Here is a 20,621-nt window from a genome sequence, read left to right as displayed (position 1 = left end):
CTTACATGAACTGATACATAGTAAAGTGAACAAAACCAGGAGATCATTGTACACAGCAGCAGTAATATTGTTTAATGAAAAACTGTGAATAACTTAGCTTTTCTCAGCAATACAATGATCCAAGACAACCCCAAAGGACTAATGATGAAGTATACTATCCACCTCCAGAGAAAGAAGGTTGATTGAATACAGTCAGAAACATTCTTTTTCACTTTCTTTTTTTTTTAAATTTGTTTTCTTGTGCATAATGACAAAAGGAAATATTTTACATAATTACACATGTATAAACATATATCTGATTGCTTACCATTTCGGAAAGAAAGGATAGAATTTGGAACTCAAAATTTAATTTTTTTAAATTAAAATATTTTTTAAAAATTTTAGTGACAAATAGGAAAAGGAATAAAGGAGAAGGCAGAGGATTAGTGATTTCAAGCCTTCTCTCCCACTTGATTTCTCTCTAGTTTAGCTTTCTGCTTGATTTTAATCAGTCTTCCTGTTCAAAAGAGTTCCTTGTAAAAAAATAATTTTGAAGAAGTACCTGCCATGGATTTTACCATGTGGTGCAAGGTGTCAGCATTTGTGTGAAACTGAATATGGCCTAATCTCTTTCCCAAAGCATTGGAAGAAGTATCCCAGTCATTTGATATGTTTTTAAAATTCAAAATACTTTTACTTCAGCTATACTATTAATAGCATGAAAATTCATGAATTTCTCAGTCCAGTATTAGATCTCTGATGTTACATACATTTAAGAGATACATAATGAGAAAATATGGTTACCTTCCCTGACATCAGTTTTGAAAAATTGGAGCCTTCATCAAACTGCTTAATTATTCTCAATAACTTGGTTGGACTTCTTCAGATAATTTGTACTCTAAATAATCTAATTGTTATAGTTCTTGAAGGCTTTGCTGTTAAATCAACCCAAATTCCATCCAAGACTAGCTATATACGTTCAAAGAGGCTATTACTTGAAGGTTGATCACCAGATGATGAATTTCTTTGGCCATGCAACCTCATGAAAACTATATACTAAGGGATACAGAGATTGTGGGAATTGGGAGTCATCTTATTTATAATTTTTCCTTCCTTCATCACATTCAGCCTAGAACTCTCCATTGCACTTCTGAATTTGATTTCATTGTTATAGGGAAGTTTCAGTAAGGAAATTCCCTTCTCTTATAGGTTATCCCCTTATTCTTTGCCTTATAGTCTTAGAAAATTGCTTGCATCACTGAGAGTTAAAGGGATCACCTATGCAATATATGTTACAGGTGGGGTTTGAATCCAAATCTCTAACACTAGTCCTCTATTCACCAAATTATTCTTTTTATATATGTATGTATTTTTATTGCCTGAGAGTTTATGAGCTAAACTCTGACACTAACCAATTGTGGACAGTTGCCTAGTCATCCTAGAATCGATATCCTCATCTGTAAAATGAGTGAGTTGTAAAAGACAGTCTCAAAGTTCATTTCTAGCTTCAGGGTTGTATGAGTCTTTCATTTTTGTGATGTGCTTCATCCATTGCAGTAGTATAAAAATGGAGCACCATTTAGAATTTAGAAGGTATACTTCTTGAAGGGACTCTCATTTTTGTTTTTACCTTCTCCCATACCTTGCACAGTTCATTTTGTATAGTAAGCATTTAATACATTTTTATAGAATTGATAGTATTCTTTCCAACTAGGACTTCTGAGAATATTACCATGACTGATCAGTATACAGCAGATCTATATTTTCCCTTTAGATAAGGGGTTTGACCATTTTTGTGTCATGGACCCCTTTGACAGTGGTGAAATGTATAGACTCCTCAAAATAATTTTAATACATAAAAGAAAATACATAGGATTATGATGGGAAACAATCAAAATACAGCTATCAAAATGTTTTTAAAAACATTTACGAGCTCCAATTAAGAACCTCCTGTTCTTGAATAATTACCAAAAAAAAAAAAATAGACTATCCAAAGAATTGTTTCTTGGAGACTCTAAATTGCATTAATGTCATTCTTGATAACATTTGCATTTAATTGGACTTTATTCCTTTTCAGTGTCTGTGATTTTGAAATATTTAATAGCCTTGCTTAATCTCTTGGTCTAGTTATAATTGAAAATATTGAGATTAACTTAGATATAATAAAGGGATTAAAAAATATCATGTAATCACTGTTATGTTACCATATTTCAGTGGTAACTTTTTAAGAAAAATTGGGGGTGAGAGGTTGGGAAAAGAATCTTTTTTTTATTTAAGTGTAAAATGGTATATCAGATGCATGAGAGACAAAGTTATTGATTTTTGCATGGCTAATACTTTGTCACTAAGCTTCATCACGTTCTCCTTAACAATATTTATAGACCTAAATGCTCAAGTACAATTGAAATAATTAAGAATATAGACATGTCTAACTAACTAATAAAAAATATGTACAGTGCAAACAAAATCTGAGTTCTCTTATTTGACATTATTTTCTCCACCTAATTAAACTTTACATAACCTACTTTCTTTCCAAAAATAGAAATAACTTTTTTGATTTGTCCTTGATACTGTATCATGCTTGGCTGTATGGCCACATTGCTTTTCTTTGATAAGTTTTTATTGGAGCAGATGCCTTTATCTGTATTTTAACAATAGCCTAAATTTTTGTAGCATGTTTCAAGTGATGTAAATACTATCCCCGGCCCTTACCATGATCTGTCCAAAAAATACTATACTGCCTGTATGCTAGTATGCTCAACTTGCTATTCTTTTCAAATGTACAATACAATTATGATATACATTTATTTTTTCTTCCCTTCTCCCTCACCTTAGAAATGACTGTAATTGGATACAAATGGGCACATGTATATAAAATTATTCTATATATACTTCTACTAATCAGTTCTTTTTTCTGGATGCAGATGATGTCTTCTTATATCCTTTATAATTAATTTAAGTATTTATAATAGTCAAAATAACTTCACTCAAAATTGTTCTTAATATTGCTGTCACTGTATACAGTGTTCTCTTGATTCTGCTCATTTCACTCTTCATTATCTCATTATTTAGACTTGTAAGGAATATTCAAGTTTTCAGATGTATTTTTCTATTTCTTGGCAACATATTACTGAAGCTGTTTTTCAGAGATAATGATATTATTTGAAGACCTATAAAGATGGATATTACACAAATTTGCTAACCTGTTTTAGAGATTTAATCTTCTATCTAACAGTTAATGATGAGCTACAGATAATTATACTTATCTGATATGCTTTCAAAAGCCATGCCATTAAGATTAGATAGGTGCATTAAGATTTTCTGAGGTTAAGAAACTCTTCTACCTTATGTTAATGCACCAAGGCAACAATCTTGGGCCTGCAACTGGTTTTATAAGAGAAGGGAGGAGAAGAACATGTGTTTAAATAGTATTTAGTATGTCCCAGTCACTCTGCTAAGTACTCTTTACAAATAATATCTCATTTGATCTTCACAACAACCCCACAATTCAGGGCATAATATTATCCCTACTTTACTGTTGAGAAAACTGGGGCAAACAGACGTATGTGACATCCCAGAATCATACAGCTATTAAGTGTTTTTAGGCCAGATTTTACCTCAGCTCTTGTCAACTCCAGGTCCAGCCCTCTATCCACTATCCACTGGATGCCTCAATACAATCTTATAGGCTATGTCTTTAATTTAACATCCTATGAGATGGCAATCAAAGCATTATTCAGTTAAACCCAACTATAATCAAAGACATCTTTAAACAAAAGTCTGACAACAATTCTCATTGGTGTAAAATGCCTTTAAACTGATATTCTGTGATCCTATTATTATACTGGCATTAAAAGCTGGAAGATTCTATAGAGAAACTCTTATCTAACCTCCTCATTTTATTTTAGTGATTTTTTATACTAGAGATACGGATGAGAAAAACATGGCTTTCCTGGTCACAATGAGAAACAGATAAACAAAACAAACTAGTATAATGACCATGTGTGATAACTATATGCAACTTCCAGTACCCATCATCCTTACCTCTCTAATGAGAAGAGAGAAATTTGTTTTGACATCTTTCCCCTAGTAGAAGCAATATTGATTATGCAGCCTTTAAACTGAGTTTAGCTGCTCTTTAGGGTTTGCTTCATTCTTCATATTATTGTAGTCATATGTGTTGTTTTCCTGGACTTATTTCATTTGCTCTGCTTCAGTTTTTTTTTTTAAAGTTTTATTATTCCCTTCTAGGTTTGTATCACATTCAGTTTTCCTTAATATCCATCTCAAGAGTCTCCCAACCCACTTATCTTCCACTGAACCTGCTCTAATAGCAAAGAAAAACATTTAAGAAAAACCAGCTAACAGAGTGACATTCCTGCCTTTTAGTGTTGTTTTTGTTTTTATTGTTTTATTGCATATAGTCTTTGACTGATTTTGCTTGCTTCAATATGAATCGTTCATACAGGTTTTCCCATCTTTCTCTGAATTCCTTATATTTGCTCTTTTATACAAAATGATATTCCATTGCATTCATATACCAGTTTGCTCAATCAATTCTCAGCTAATAGACAATTATTTTCTTTCTAATTTTTGGCTGGCACAAAAAAGTAGTGCTGAAAATATTTTGGTGTATTTAGAACCGTCCATTCTTTCTTTGACCTTCAATACTCTTGGTGCCAATACTCTTAACAGAATTAGGAGGTTAAATGATTAACCTATTTTATTTAACTTCAGATGGTAATGTTCCTTCCAGTATACAATGCTTCCTTATATGCTGATTCTCTCTTGGCTCTACAGCGTGTCACTCTCTCATGTGAAGAAATGAAATTAGTCTTGAGCCAGCTGCATATAAACCATGGATATTGACTCACATCACCTCATGTAGTCCCTAAGAAATTTGCAGATTTATTTTTTTCCCTAATATTTCCCAAAAACCCAAGTTAAAGGACAATATATATAATTCCCAGGTTTTTACTTTTCTTTTTCCTTAAAAAAAGAGAACTTAATGTTTTCCATTTTCTGAAAAAAAGTCTTCATGCTTTCAATGAACTCTTGAGAAAAATACCAAAATTTTCACAATAACATTTCAAGATTTCAACAATGTACATCAGCAGATACTTTAGATTTTATTTTAATACATCTAACTTTCCAGACTACTCAACTGATTTATTTCTTATCTAGATTGCTTTCTATCCTTTCATCCACAAGTGATCCTTAGACTAAGTGCTAATAATTGATCTTTCAAAGAAAGAAGTTAAAGTTGTGTATGTAAAAATCCCTGAAATGTATTCAAAAATCTCCTCTTGTCAGTAGAAGGAACATTTTCCCTCAGTCTTTCACTCTTGCCTTTGAAAGAATAATTCCATTTACCATTTATATATTTTCCAAGTGCTCTTTCTCACTCTCTCTCTGTCTCTCTTTCTTTCTCTATGTGTTTTTGTCTCTCTCTCTCTGTCTTTGCCTCTATTTTTCTCACTCTCTCCCTTTGCTTCTCCTTCTCCCTCTCCCTCTCCTTCTCCTTCTCCCTCTCCCTCTCCTTCTCTCTCCTTTTTCTCTTTGCTAGCCTCGCCTCTCCTTGATAGTAATTTGATCTATTTCTGCCTCTAATTGTTTTCCATTTGTTCTAAAGTTACCTAAATGATTCTTGCTTTCTCAAGATAGACATCTTTTCTTCCTTAACAGTTTTCCAGAAAGCTAAAAGCTTACTCTTGTACTTGTGTTTCAGTGATTTGCTTGCAGCTGGTGATGAGTTGGAAGAAATTGTGTATTAGTCCTGGGTGAAGCTTTAACTCTCCCTGGGATATTGTGACAACTACTTCTTAAATCACTTGAGATTTATAAACTAACTTGAGTTTGTTGTTGTTTTGTTTTGTTTTTTGAGGAAAGGTTGGATTATTATCCAATCTAAAAATAGTTATTTTGCTCAGTGTCTGATAAGGTTGTTGAAGGGAGTACTCACTTCAGTGAGCTCACAGAAAAGATCACATCTCTTGGAAGAGCTTCCTAATCTTTCTATAAGTCACATCTATGACTTTTCATTTTCAAAATTCATAGCACTCTTCTTCGGAGTTTGTATATGTGTGATGACATAGACCAACCAAAAGATCATTGAAAAAGTATGTTGTAGAATTAGTAGTAATTGGTAATTAATTCCCTTTGGTCAGTTTTATGTTATGTAATTGTGTTTGTTTCCAAATTGTCTGTTTATGTTCCTTCCCTTGGTACTTTGATCTATGTCTACACCAAACTAAATACTTTATAAAAAATGAGAAAGGGCAAATTTTTGAATAATTGCATCATATAGATTGAGTTTCCTTCTTGAAATTTTAAACTGCATTCATTAATTTTTTGTTGTTGTTGTTCAATCATCATATAGTTAGCTCCCATGTTGCTTTCCTACCACAATATCTCCCAGTTATTCCTTGCCTCTCTTTATCATTTCCGGTCTGCTTATGTATTGTCCAGATTGTCTTTGAGCACCCCCTGCTGTTTGCTGTTATAATTTTTTTCTCCAAGTTGCTGATAATCACATAAGACCTAAAATGACTTCATGACAGGAAAATGCCTTAACCCCAAAATGCATCATTTTACTTACAGATTTATTGCAACAAATGAATAAATAATATTAGGGCATAGGGGCAAACTTTAAATTCTTCAACTAAAAGTCATAGCTTTAGTAGTATTTATTGGTTTTATCATAAAAAGGTAGTTGCATTACTTTAATGGAAGAACATTTTAAAATCCTAAAAAATTCATCACAATTTTATGTCTTGTTTTTTCAACAAGATTATAAGTTTATGGACTATGGCCAATTCTTATTTATCTTTATATTCCCCACAGTCTCTCTCACAGTGAGTTGTAAAATGTAGGTAGGTACACTGTCAATATATTTTAAAATTCTATTAAAATTTTTAGAAGTATTTGTTCACTTTGTATTGCTATTATACAACTACAAATTAAATCAAATATAATTTATAGTTCTTCAAACAAAGGTTAGATGACCAGTTGTAAGTATATTTTGTGGAGAGAATTGGGTTTATTTGCCTTTTTTGTTTTGTTTTTTAGTGTAGGTTGAATTCAGTAGCCATTGGTGTCAGCTGTTCAATTTTATGATTCTATGATTGTGGAGAGCATACCTGCAGTGACTGAAAATATATTATTTTGTGGTCATATCAGTCATGATTTTTTTGTCACATCACACATTTTTTGTGATAGTGTGGTTTTTCCTGAATTCTAATACAAAGAAAACTGCCTATTTTTAATGCAGAAGTTATTAACTTGAGGTATGTGACTATTATTTTCAAAAAGTATTTTCACAAGTATTTCAATACAGTTGGATTATTTGTTTATACAGGTATTTTAATTTATACAGAGTAGAGGTTCATAAGCTTCACTAGACTGCCAAAGGGGTTGATGACACCAAATAGGTTAAGAACCTAACTTCACTGGGATCTGGCCATTATTCAAAATAAGGCTCACAAATTACCAAAAACAAAACAAAACAAAAACAAAAACAAAACCCAAAATACTACAAACTCAGAAAAAAGTAAAGCTCCACACTAGTTTCCTGACTTTTTAACGTGCTAATTTAGACACTAAAAAATCTTTTCCTTCTCTGTCCATGCTAATTTCTTTGACATTCACATCAAAAATGGTGCTGCATACCCTTATATTAATACTCTGTAAAAGACCAATCAAAGATGGGTGTAAAGAAGAATAATTTCCTCCTCTTTTTAGCACTCTATGCTAATAATGCTATTTGAACATATTCCAGGAAGACTGTTGGTGCCAGAGCCAATTCAGAATTAGACAGGTGGATGTTTTCTGCCACTGTTAATATCACCACTAAAATCTCCCCCCAGGTTCTTCCAGCTGTGTTGAACCTGCAGTTTATTCTGGCTACCTTCTACATATCATCTTGGTATAGAAGTTTCCACTAGATTTCTATATGGTTGAAGGATTTTTTGGAATGTGAGAAATAAATAGAGCTAGTAGTAATAGAATTGGGAATCATGGGAATGAGACCATAAAGGAAGGGAATAAATGCCTATTCTTTTTCCACCACCCCCTCCCCCATCAACATTGAGACCTAATACCATTCAGGTGTGTCTTTTGTTAGCAATCCTTTATCTGAAAAGACACAATCTTAATTTCATTTTCAAAGTAATTTTAACAAATAGATTTGCATAGAAGAGAGAAAATGTACAGCATATATTTGTGTACCTTTATACATATATGTCTGTATATATGTATACATATAGATAGATATGTTTAGGTTATAACTTTTTTTCCAATTTAAATGATAAAATAATATGTTATATATATCATTTATCTCTAGTGCTCAAAAATCAGTGAGTTTGCCAATAGAAGGAACTCCAAGAAGGCAAATTACCCCAACTAATGCACATTTGTGTCATGTCTATAACTTTCATTCTTTTAGAAGCACTGAGAAGTTAATTGAATTCTTCACAATTACATAACATAGTAAGTGATGATAGCAGTGGTTATAAGAGTGATGGGTCCCAACATGGCTGTGGAGCCATAGGACCTGGGTTCCAAACATTGAAATTTCTTGTGTAACATTGGGAGAGCCACTTAACTTTCCTGGGCCTCAATTTCCTTATTACTTAAATAATGGAATTGGATTAAATAATCTCCAACTCTTGAGTTTTGCTCTAATAGTAATTTTCTACTTGATCTTTAAGTATCAAAATTCTTTGTGGTGAGTTATATTAAAAAAGAAATTATTTATTCTTTATTTCTTAGTCCTTTATTTTTCTTAAAATTATCATTACCATATTTTGTTAAGGATGATGTTTAGAAAAGAATTCAAGTTTGTGTATTACTTCAGGCTTGTTTCTCCTCCCATAGTTCTGAAAACCAAGGAAAAACAATATAATGATTTCATAAGATTAAGCTGCAAAGTTTCAAGTTGTTTGAACTTAAAAACAACTCTATGAACATACAAATAAGGTACATACCATTCTAGCCAAAATAATTTCTTTATAAAAAGCCTAATAGCTTAGTACTTAAGAATTTAACTATAATTTTCATCTAATTATTAATGTAATAAAAAGCAGTATTGTTTAGTGAACAGGGAACCAGGAATATTTGAGATAAATAAAGTCTTGCCTCTAACACATCTTCACAATGTGACCCTTACTTAGTAAGTGTCTTCAATCTTCTCAATTTCAGCATATTAAAATAACCTTTTTAGGAGGGTTACCTCACCTAGAAATTCTCCACAATAATGAAAATCACAGATCTGATCCCTATTGTTAACTCTTATCTCATTAACATAAAAATTGTGTTTGACTGTAGCACTTCCATTTTTAAGTGTGTCCTTGATGATCCTATGAGATATGGTGGTACACTCCTGAGGGATGACCAAACTCATTGATTTCAGTTCGTTCCTTGGAATAATTTTTCTTTTTGCTTGAAAGCACTAGTTTTTAAAACTCTAATCACAGCTTCAACTGTAATTTCCTTAGAAGTATTTAAGGATGACAGATCTGTTGAACTTTTGCCACAGCCTGTGCATAAAATTAGGCTTTCTAAGGTTTGAATAACTTAATTTCTTGAAAGTTTGCCATTACAATTCAACCTGAGTAGTATTTCTTCTCCTTCACCTGAATGATACCCCAAACTCAGGGTGTTCCATAGCTGACTACTATTTTAGTTACTTTTTTAGACAAATTATACTATCATAAGACTACAAAGATATGCACGGTAGGCTTTCCACAAAATCCAAAGACCCGAATTCCAATTTGAGCCCTGACAATTATTAGTAATATAATTAAGTCACTTCTCTCTGCAACTCAATTTTCTACTGTCATTTTTGTTTTATTGTCTTTAACTATCCAAGAACAATAAACATTATTTGAATTATTTAAGTCTGACTTTATCATATAAAAAGTGTTTTATGTTATGTTCATATAGTACATGTGTCTGTTTTAGCAGATATACTCTCAGATATTTTATACTATCTAGTTTTTTTAAGAGGTTTAAAACTATATTGAATATTATTGTTAACATAGTATAGTTTTCCTATTTTTCTATTTTGTTTAAATCTATTTTAATTTTAACTTGGCTAATATCATAATTTCTTCCCTTGTTCTTTTTACATAAAAAATTCTAACCTTACCCTTATTTTAATCTTTGTTTGTATCTCTCATTTTTATTGTTTCCTGAAAGCAATGTATTGTTGAATTCAAATTTTTAATCTGTCATCCATTTTATTTTTATGGGTAAATTCATTCCATTATTATTTTAAGTTATGATTACTTCTGTATTTTCCCTCACTATCCTCATTCTTTTTGTCTTACTTATTGCTACCCTACTCTTCTATTCCTTAACTTATCCATCCGTCTAAAATTTCTTCCCTTTTTCTTTCCTTCCCATCCTATCCCCTTATCCTCTTATTTATGTCTGAAATTAAGAGACTTTTGTACTCTTCTAGACACACACACACACACACACACACACACGTTTTTCCCTCTTTAATCAATTGCCAATTAGAGTAAGGTTTTAGTACTATCTGCTTCTTCTGTTACTGTTTTTCCCCCTACTAAATTCTTCTGCATCTGTTTTTTTTTTCCTTTTATGTCTCAGTTGTTTGAGATCATTAATTCTTTGTGTCTCCCCACAAAGTTTTTTCCCCATAATCATTTATCCTATTCAGCTCAGCCCAAGCCTTTCTTTCAAACTACCCAAATAATGATAATTCATAATAATATAATATTTTCACACATGAGAAGTAAACAATTTGATTTTATTGAATCCCTTATAATTTGTCTTTAATGCTTATATTTTATTTCTCCTGGATGTTATATGTTATATGTTCCCTTAAGTTCTCCTGTTTTTGTCACAAATATCTGAAAGTCTTTCAGTTAGTTAAATGTCCTTTTTTTTTCATTCAGGATAATACTTAAGTATGCTGGATGAATTACCCTTGGTTTTAACTCCAACTATTTTGCTTTATAAAATACAGTATTGCAAGATCTATGGTTCTGCAATATAGTAACTGCTAAGTCTTAGATAATCTTTATTGTAGCTTTATATTATTTAAGTTTGTTATTGTTTTTTATTGCTTCCAATAATTTCTCCTTAACCAGGGAGCTTTGAAACTTGGTTATGATATTCCTGTATGTTTTTCTCCTGAGGTCTCTTTTATGTGATGAACAATGAATTTTCTTTTCTATTTCTCTTTTACCTTCTTGTTCTAGAACTTCAGGGCAATTTTCCTTGATAATTTCTTGTATTATTATACCAAGATTCTTTTTTTAATCATACTTTTCAGGTATTCTAACTAGTCTTATATTATTTCTCTTCGATCTGTTCTTCATACTAAGTCAATTGTTTTTCTGATTAAATGGTCCTCTCTTATTTTTTTCTATCTTTTAATTTTGTTTTATTATTTCTTGTTTGGTTGGTTTTTTTGGGGGGAACCTCCCTAGCTTCCTTTTAATGAAGTCTATATTTCAAGGAATTATTTTCTTCTTTAAATATTTGATTTTCTGTTTCAAGTTGGTTGGCTTTTTTTTCATAATTTTCTTGATTTTTTAAAAAATTACTGATCTTTTTTTCTTCTTTTTTCTTCAATTTGCTTATTTTGATTTTTAAAGTTCTTTTTGCATTCTTCCAAGAACTGTTTGTCTGCTTGGGACCATTGAATTTCTTATTGAAAATGGAGTGCCTTTTTCAGCTCCACTATCTTCATTTGAATAAATCTTCTCTGTCCACATAGTAATTATTATGGTTGGACATTTCCTCCTAAAAATATAAATGCTTCATGCATTTGCATGTCATCCTTGCAAGGACAATATTAATCTTCTCTGTATCATTCCAATTTTAGTATATGTGCTGCTAAAATGAGCACCAGATATGATTAAACTTGTTCCATGGACTCTTTGGGACTCTGGTAAAGGCTACAAACAGACCTTTTATCAAAATAAAGGTTTTAAATGCATAAAGTGAAATATTTGAGATTACAAAGAAAACAAGTTTTATTGAAATACAGGAATAGACTATTTTCTTGAAAGTTCATGGGCTTAAGAACACTAAATTAAAATTGATTTGTGTTGTCTGGCATAAAAAAAAATTATCTGTGTGCCTCAGTTTCTGTAGCAGAGAATAATACTTTTAGTATTCTTTGGAAAATATTTTAAATAGAGAGACAATGTAGAAAAGTACCTTTATAAGACAAAAGACTTTCTATTCCACTAACTGAATTCAACCTATTATCCCGATCTGTATTCAACTGACATCCAAATTGAACAAAATTCTCCTTAATATTTTTTTTTACTTTTTCTCGATGTTAATAAGGTGACATTGTTTTGGGTAAATTCTTATTGTTATTTATATCTCAGTATATGGGTAATATTGCCTGAAATAAGACTGATTACAAGAAGTTTCTTAAAATTATATAGAAATATGTTCTTTCTACTTGTGGTAGTTGAATTCAGGGACAAGGTATGTTTAAATGAAAATTGAGTATTTAGCAGGTAAGGAAATTTGGTCTCTTTCTAATGGATTATTCTTTTAAAGCACTTTTTTTTTAATCAGAGAGAATTTTTGATGATGACACTATTTTATTTTTTAAATTCCAATTGACATCCTTTGATTTTTCCACATGAACTTGGTTTGATCATTAGTCTGATGTTTCAGTAACAAGAGATCATCATATATACATATATATTTGCAGTCTAGAAGGACCAGGCATATCAAGTAACAAGAAAACTTTTTTTATTATATTTTCTTTCTTGTGTCTTTGCTTGTGTCTATGCAAATCCTCTTTAAATACAAAGAATTACAAATAGATAATTGTAATTTTACTCTGAAATAAAAAGTTTCATCTTACTATTCTTCGCCTTATGGTCAAATAAATAAATAAATCATCTGCACTAATGGACACAGCTTAGTCTTTCAAGGTATACTCTAATTGTGTCCTCCTAGTGTTTCAGGTGGTTTTTTGGATTTTTAGGAAGTTTGGATATTCTCTCCATCTTTTCCTCTCAGGGATTTTGAAGGTCTGAATTGTGATTATTTCTATTTGAATAGATTGCTATAAACTATTGGCAATTATAAATGATTCTTTCTAATAATTAGAGGTGCTCACATAGAAAGAGATGTTATATAATGCTAATCAATACCAAAGATAAGAAAGGGGAAAACTCCAAATATCTCATTTGATCTTTCTTCTTTTTTTTTGTATTTTTCCTACAGCCAATATAGGATGGGGATTAGACCTATGATTTCACTGTTATAACAAATTCTTTAAGGAAATTCCTTCAGTTGATGTAGGTTAACAATTTCTATTTAATATATATTCTTACAAAGCTGATTACAACATAGAGAAGTTAAATGATTTAGCCTTTGCCATACAAATTATATGCATCAGGAGGAAGCATTTGAACTCAAGTCTTCCTGATGCCATGCCAATTTAGATTTTTTAAGGACCCTTTTAAGTCTTAAATCTAGGTTGGCATATCTAATTTGTATGTTTACTTAGGACATCAACTTTACCCTGACAGATGGTCAAAGTCTGAAAATCTAACCCAATTTTAGCTAATAGTTAATGTTGAGATAAATAATTCATTATCGCATTAACATGGCAGTCCCTCCAAAGTTTACCAGCTGTTCAGCTGAAAAAACTATTTCAGTACATGTCTAACACACAATTATATTTGCAGCTTTAGTTCAAGGGCTTGTGACAACTGATATTCTTTTTCCCCTACTGTTGTTGTTCTTATTGCTCACCAGGTAGCAACACTTACATCATTATAGTATCTCACTGTGTCCCATTACATTTACAGCTTCACACTGCAGACATAGTCCCCCATTATGGAAACATTTCTCTCATCATAACTGGGTCTATAAGTGTCAGGGCTTAGTTTATTTTCCACCCTTTCTCCCATATGTTTATGCCTAACCATTTAATTTTTGACAGCACTGTTTGTTAAGATTATGAAGATGTGATTGAGTCACTGCTTAAAGAACAATGTGTTTTTTACTTGTCTTCATGAGAATCAGTATCCCCCTTTCTGGGTAATATATTCTTATGAAATAGATTAAACATTACACTAGTGTGTTTTCAAAAATAAACATGGATTCTGTCTACCCTCCCACTCTACTGGATCCTAAAATACCCTGCTATATTAATCTGTAGCTGTCCCTTGTGTCTTAGCCCTTAGTAATTTGCCTACTCATTAAAGATGCTTATAAAACATTCCAATTATACATTTAAATCACTAAAGCATCTACCATTTGGTCCCTTGCATGTGGATTTGCTCTTTTGTTAGAGAAAGAAATCATTTGCCCTCTATTTATAGCTTAAAGAGACTGGTTATTTAATCATTGTTTTAGCTTCAGAATAAGGGAAGGTAAAAAAGAATGAGCTCTTACTACTTTCCAATATTACTTTAATTTTTCAAATGTTGCACAGAAGTCTACCTACTTTCAGAAAAGGATTATCATTCTTTTCAAATGTCTTGTTCTTCTGCAAGTATATTTTATTTGAACCCTTTTACCAGATTTGAGGTAGGTGGGTAAAATATATTTGTATCTGCAGATAGATGTGTGTGTACACATGCACATAGACACATGCATGCATGTGTGTACATGCACACATGCAACATTTTTAGCAGAAAATAAATGCTTTAGAAATAAGTCGCTGAATGGTTAGGGAAACAGCCTGTGGTTCATAAATACATTATATTTTCAGATCCATCAATTCCTATTACAAAAAGATGTCTTGGGAGATTTTGAAGAATGCTTGCATTTCCATTGTCATACCTGACAGTAAGCTCTAGGCAATAAGATAGTCAAGCTGACACCAAAGGGAAAAAATCACACCATTTTGTCTGATTCCATCTGTCTGGATTTACAGTTTTTAGGGAATGTGGGTGGATGGTGAGAGTCCCTGGTTTTGCTGAAACTGAAACCATTAAGATATATAGATTGATGGGAGTGGGCTGAGCGGGAAAGGTCAACTGAGGCCAATTTTTTGAATAAGAAGGAGAGTTTAAAATGTTTACTAATAAATTATCATTTTAAGAGAGTGTGATTAGAATGAATTAGAGGGATGCACTTAGTGTGAAGCAAGGAAATAGAGCAAGTAAGGTACAGAAAAAATTATTGAACTTCTCATCTCTACATACTACCAGATGGAGGTCCACCTGACTCTAGGCAATTTCAAATCTCAACACCACTGTGTGGGATGATCCATTCCCGGAATATACTGAGCAGCATATACACACAATAATATTCAACATACCATAATCAGTCGATCAATCCACAAATATGTATTAAGTACATTTTAGGAGCCAGTCACTATGTTAACTAGGGATACAAATACAAAAGTTAGTCATTGCCTTGAAAGTTTATGTTCTGATGGGGAAAATCAGTTCACATATTAATAGATATGTACAAATGGACATAGATATATGCAAAAATAGATTCATTGTTAACTTGGCAAGGACAAACTAGCAGTTAATTGGAAGGGAAAAAAACCAAGGAAGTGATGGTTTTACTTGAACTGAATTCTGAAGAAAATCAGAGATTCCAAGAAGCTTAAGTCGGATGAGAGAACACTCTACATATAGGGGCAGCTAGGGAAAGGGCATGCTATTGAGAGATGGTCTTAATGTTTGAGTAACAGGAAGAAATCTAATATGACTGTGGATAGTGTATTTATGGCTAGAAAAGCAGGTTGAAATCAGATTGTGAAAAGCTTTAAAAGGCAAACAGTATTTTATACGTGGTTCTAGAGATAACAAAATCATTGGGGTTTATTGAGTAGGAGGTTCATCTGCACTTAAGGTAAATCACTTGATTTTTATATGGAGAATGGATAGGAATGGCAAGAGTCTTGAGGCATGGAGACCTATTTGGAGACTGTAGCCAGGAGTTCAGGTAAAGGGTGATGGAAACCTAATTAAGTATGCAAAATCATGCATAAATATGCATACATATTTATGGATGTGTTCAATGCTCAGAAATAACATTTTCCTAAGTGATACAGAGTGATGACTGGGGTTACAATTTGGGAATCCTTCATTTAATTCAACAACTCCTTTCAATAAGGATCTATTAAGTGCATTATATGCCAGTTACTGTTTTAGCTGCTGGGATAAAACTGAACAGTTTCTCCCCACATACAGCTTAGATCTTAATAGAAGAAGCATCATGTTTAATGTAAAGAAAATACAAAAGTAGTATAAATGAATTAACCTAATATATGACAGGTGTAGGTGATTTTTTTTCTTTTCAGAGGCTCATTAAGATATACAAGGTAATATTAAAATCTATAAATTCTGTCATTGACCACTCAAGGGAATTTGTGAATTTTTTAACCAACTAGTCAGTTTATAGTCTGTGATTAATTGTGGAGGTGTCTCAGGGTTGGTGATCTCATTGAGTGTCACTTGTGAAGGAGTGAGAAAAGCTTCTAGAATTTGACTATGACTTCTTTTGATGAGTAGCTAGATTGTGCAGTGACCTGGAATCATGAAGTTTTTTTTTTCTTTTTTTCTTTTTTTTTTTTTTAGTCATGACTGAACATGGTTGGGATTTGCCCAAAGATCCTGATATGGCTTGCTATTTCCTTTTCTACCTCATTTTATACTTGAGGAAACTGAGGCAAACAGGATAAAATCACTTGCCCAAAGTTACATAACTAAGAGTATCTGAGGCTGGATTTGCACTTAGGAAGATGATTTTTCCCAACTCCAAGCCCAGCATTCTATAGCTTAAAATTCTTTAGCCATGAGACCTCTGTTAAAGAAAGCTTAGGCATTGCCCAGCCTGCCTAAGTGGGAACTTTTCTGATACTTATATCTTCCTATCATCAGAATGCTTACTTTTACATTGTAAGGTAGCATTTTTGGGTAGCTATCAGGTAGCCTCCCAAACTAATCTGAACTTGATTTGGGAATCTTTTGCAGCCTTAAAAGTGACTGAGGAAGTGAATGGCCTTCCCTAAGGAGTCACTAGAGAAATTACATCTTTAATTATATATAGAAACTAAATACACTCTGAGTATAACTGACTGCTAAATCTGAAGGTCTACAAGGATTTTTTAAAAGAAAAGAGATAGCAGAATACATAGAAAGAACTTTAATAAAAATGAGCTGACTCTTTTTTTTTATTCATACATCTTTTATCAACAGCAAATAAGAGTTCATCTTCTAGTATCTTTTTCTTATGCCTGCCAAAAGATAGTGAATACCAAATTTTATTGCTTTGTGTACTCTGTTCTGTATATTCTAAGGACCTAACAAATAAAGAAGTCATCATATAATAATGCTATAGTCTTTAGCTACAAAAGAAGAGGTCTCATGAGACTCACCTAGTAATACTTGCATTTAAATGGTGACATAAAAAGGTACTCCAAAATACTGGAGTTGTTCATCTTTTAAGGTGCTAAGAATTACTTGAATTTTAAGTAGTCCTTATTCAAATTGAAAACAGTAAAAAAAAAAACAAACTTAAGGAAATATAGCATGGTAGAAATAATATTTATAGACACCAAAGATCTGGGTTGAACTTGATTCAATAGGCATTCATTAAATATTTAGAGTTTGAAAAGCAGTGTACTGGAAACCATGAGTGTATTGGAGATGGGAATGGGAAAGAAACTCCTCAAGGAGGTTATACTCTTCTGAAACAGTTCCTAGCAGTGGGAACTTGAATGAACTCCTTAAACTTTAAAATGGGATCATTCTTGCTCTTCCTATTCCACAGGATATATACATACATACATGCATACATACAGAGATGATAGATGACTGTTATGTATATACAATACATATGTGTTATACATGTGTTTGTGTATAAATATATGTGTATGCATGTGTGTATATATATATATACATATGCCCATAGTATATGTGTATTTTTACAGTATAAAACTCTTGATAAAATACTTGATAAAGTATTCACCAAAAATGAGAAAGAATCATTCTTTGGTAATACTGTGTCTGCAGCTGAGAACAATATGTGTGCTCAGTTCTCTTATGCTTGAATTTATTAAAACATAGAATAGATTTGTTAAAATATTTTAGCTTCATTGATATTGGACTACTTCTAGCTTTAGTATTTAAACTCTAATTTTAAAAAAATGATATATTGTGTATTCAATATGCTGTAACAATAAAAGAGATGGATTCACGGTTAGAGCCCAAGTTCATATATCAGCTGTTTAATGCTGATTGGTGTAGTGGTAAGAAGCTCATTTGACTTTGCCTCAGTTTCCTTACCTGTAAGCACAAGGACATTGGATTCAATGATCTCTAAAAAACTGTCCTTTGTATAATACTGCTGATTATACACTGTATCTTTGGAATACCATGACATCCTCCATTGAGTTAACAAGTACTGAGTCTGCACTTATATTGTGCCAGATATTCTGGCAAATTATTGCTGAAGATACAAAAAAAAGAAGAACAATAAATAAACAAAACAATAATAAATATTAATAATAATAGTAGACAAATAAAAGGAAAAAACAAACAAGAAACCAATCCCTACCCTGAGGAAAGTTACATTCAAAATCATTTAAACACTTTCTTCAAGAATTTATATATTGTGGATGATATGGAAATTTCTCAAAATGTATTTTTAGCTGTTATCACTCATTAAATTTATCATGATCAGTTTATTAGATTACAAGGTCTGTGAGGGCAGATAATTCCTAGCTATGTATGTATGATCCAAAGGTCAAGGTACTCAATAGATAGCCACTGGATTGAATCAACTGCAAATTGAAATTTTTATTTTATACAAAACTTTAAATATTTAGTTTAATTTTAAAAGAATATCAGTATTTTAACTGCTGGATACATTTCTACATACTTAAATTGGTTTAGAATAGTTTAATTCCATCAAAGAAGAAGTTAATAATATTGAAAAAAAATAATCTACAGTTGAATTAAATGTTTCAACTAAATAGTTGGGTTAAATATATGGACAGACATTTATAAATATATAGTAATACATACACATATATGGGTGTATATATATATATATATATATATATATATATATATTCAATCTAATGCTTACTTTTAGAATAGGTATTTTGGAAGAGAGAAAGGAAAGAAAATGTATCAGATTTATAAGAGTAACTAATTTCTTGTTTGGTGTAGAAAAGTGCCTATAAGTACAGAAATACTTGAGAAATTCTATTTGGATTCTAGTTATAATCAAGTACATTCCTATGATATATGTTATTTTTATTGTTTCATTACCTTAATAGAAATAACAGAAATTTTATTAAGCACATAATTTAAAATTTTAGAGCTCTTCTTTTATAGCTGGGAAGACCCATTATTACTACCAGTTAAATGAGAAAAAAGCTATTTACTTGTTTAAAAAAAAAAATTCCCTTGCAAATTAGCAAATTCATTAGTTTGGTATTACAAGAAATCTGATCCCATCTGTATGGTTATCCCTTTCAAAAGAATTTTCCCATTTCTTGTGGCTATTGTCAATGTTGTTCCCAAAATTCTCACAAGTATCTACCTAACTGTCAGGCCTTACTCTATTTCTTTTAAAATTGTATGGGTACCAAAAGAGTAAGTAGACTATGTTAATGAAATTATAAAGGTTGCAAAGCTTCTAAAAAATTCAACCTTACAATATATGTAGTTTACATTTTTAGACTTTTTGATATATTAAATAGAAATGCTATCTTTTCAGACTATTAGCTAAGAAGATTAGTTCATGACAAAAATTATTTGCTTACACTTAGAAGGATTTTCCCACTCATTTTGTTCAAAGATTGCCCCCAATAAAGCTTAGGAAAGTGCACTAGATGCCATTCACTAGAATGTATGCATAATTCAGAATTATTTGAGGCAGCTAGGTGACATAGTGCATAGAGTGCCAGGCCTGGGGTCAGGAAAAGTCATTTTCCTTAGTTAAAATTTTACCTCAGACATGTCTAGCTGTGTGATCTTGGATATGTCACTTAATGCTATTTGATTCCGTTTCTCATCTGTAAAATGAATTGGAGAAGAAAATAGCAAACCACTCCAGTATCTCTGCCAAGAAAACTCCAATTGGGTCACAAAGAGTCAAACATGACTGAAAACCATTTAACAAAAAATATATACTACCCTCTCAGTTCCAGAGGCTAATTAGTTAATCTATCCGGGTTTTTTTTTTTTTTTTTCAGATGAAGTAATGATATGTCTCTGGGTTTCTCTATTATTTCATTGTCATTTTCCTGGTGCAAAATGTGGGCAGTACTGTGAATACCAAGTTAGGTCCCTGTTGACCTCAGGATCAGCAAAAGTCCTTAGTCTTTAGAGGGAGAAGTATAGGAGGTGGACGAATCTCCACAAGGCTTACCACCAACCTCCTCTCTCCTCATCGTCCTCCTCCAAAGTGACTCTGGCTTGTCTTACTCCACCTCTTAATCCCTCCTACAATTATCTGTATACACCAAAAGATCGAGCCAGCACAGAATAGTGAGAAGGGCCATTTTCCAAGCATATGCTAATAGAGTTTTGTCCAATAAGTAATTAGCCTTAAGTGCTCAATTGTCTGATTCCAGTGCACCTATTCAGGGTTTCAGCCCTTTACACAGTACTTTCAGAATCCTTCACTTCCCTATGTTGTCCATATTGTTTTCCTCT

The 20,621-nt window shown here is 31.9% G+C and overlaps 1 protein-coding gene and 1 non-coding gene across 6 annotated transcripts in view; one reads left to right on the top strand and one right to left on the bottom strand.

Annotated features, from left to right (window-relative positions):
- Positions 1 to 20,621, top strand: part of PDE4D (phosphodiesterase 4D) — a 1,062,771-nt gene that overhangs the window by 513,777 nt on the left and 528,373 nt on the right. The gene's annotated exons all lie outside the window — the stretch shown is intronic.
- On the bottom strand, positions 11,756 to 11,860 carry LOC111718962. Its single transcript, XR_002769309.1, has one exon. It is a non-coding gene; the product is annotated as a U6 spliceosomal RNA (small nuclear RNA).

Source organism: Sarcophilus harrisii, chromosome 1 (assembly GCF_902635505.1).
Source record: "Sarcophilus harrisii chromosome 1, mSarHar1.11, whole genome shotgun sequence".
In the NCBI taxonomy this organism is placed as follows: Eukaryota; Metazoa; Chordata; class Mammalia; order Dasyuromorphia; family Dasyuridae; genus Sarcophilus; species Sarcophilus harrisii.
Note: the sequence above shows the minus strand (reverse complement) of the source record. Positions and strands in the feature narration are given on the sequence as shown.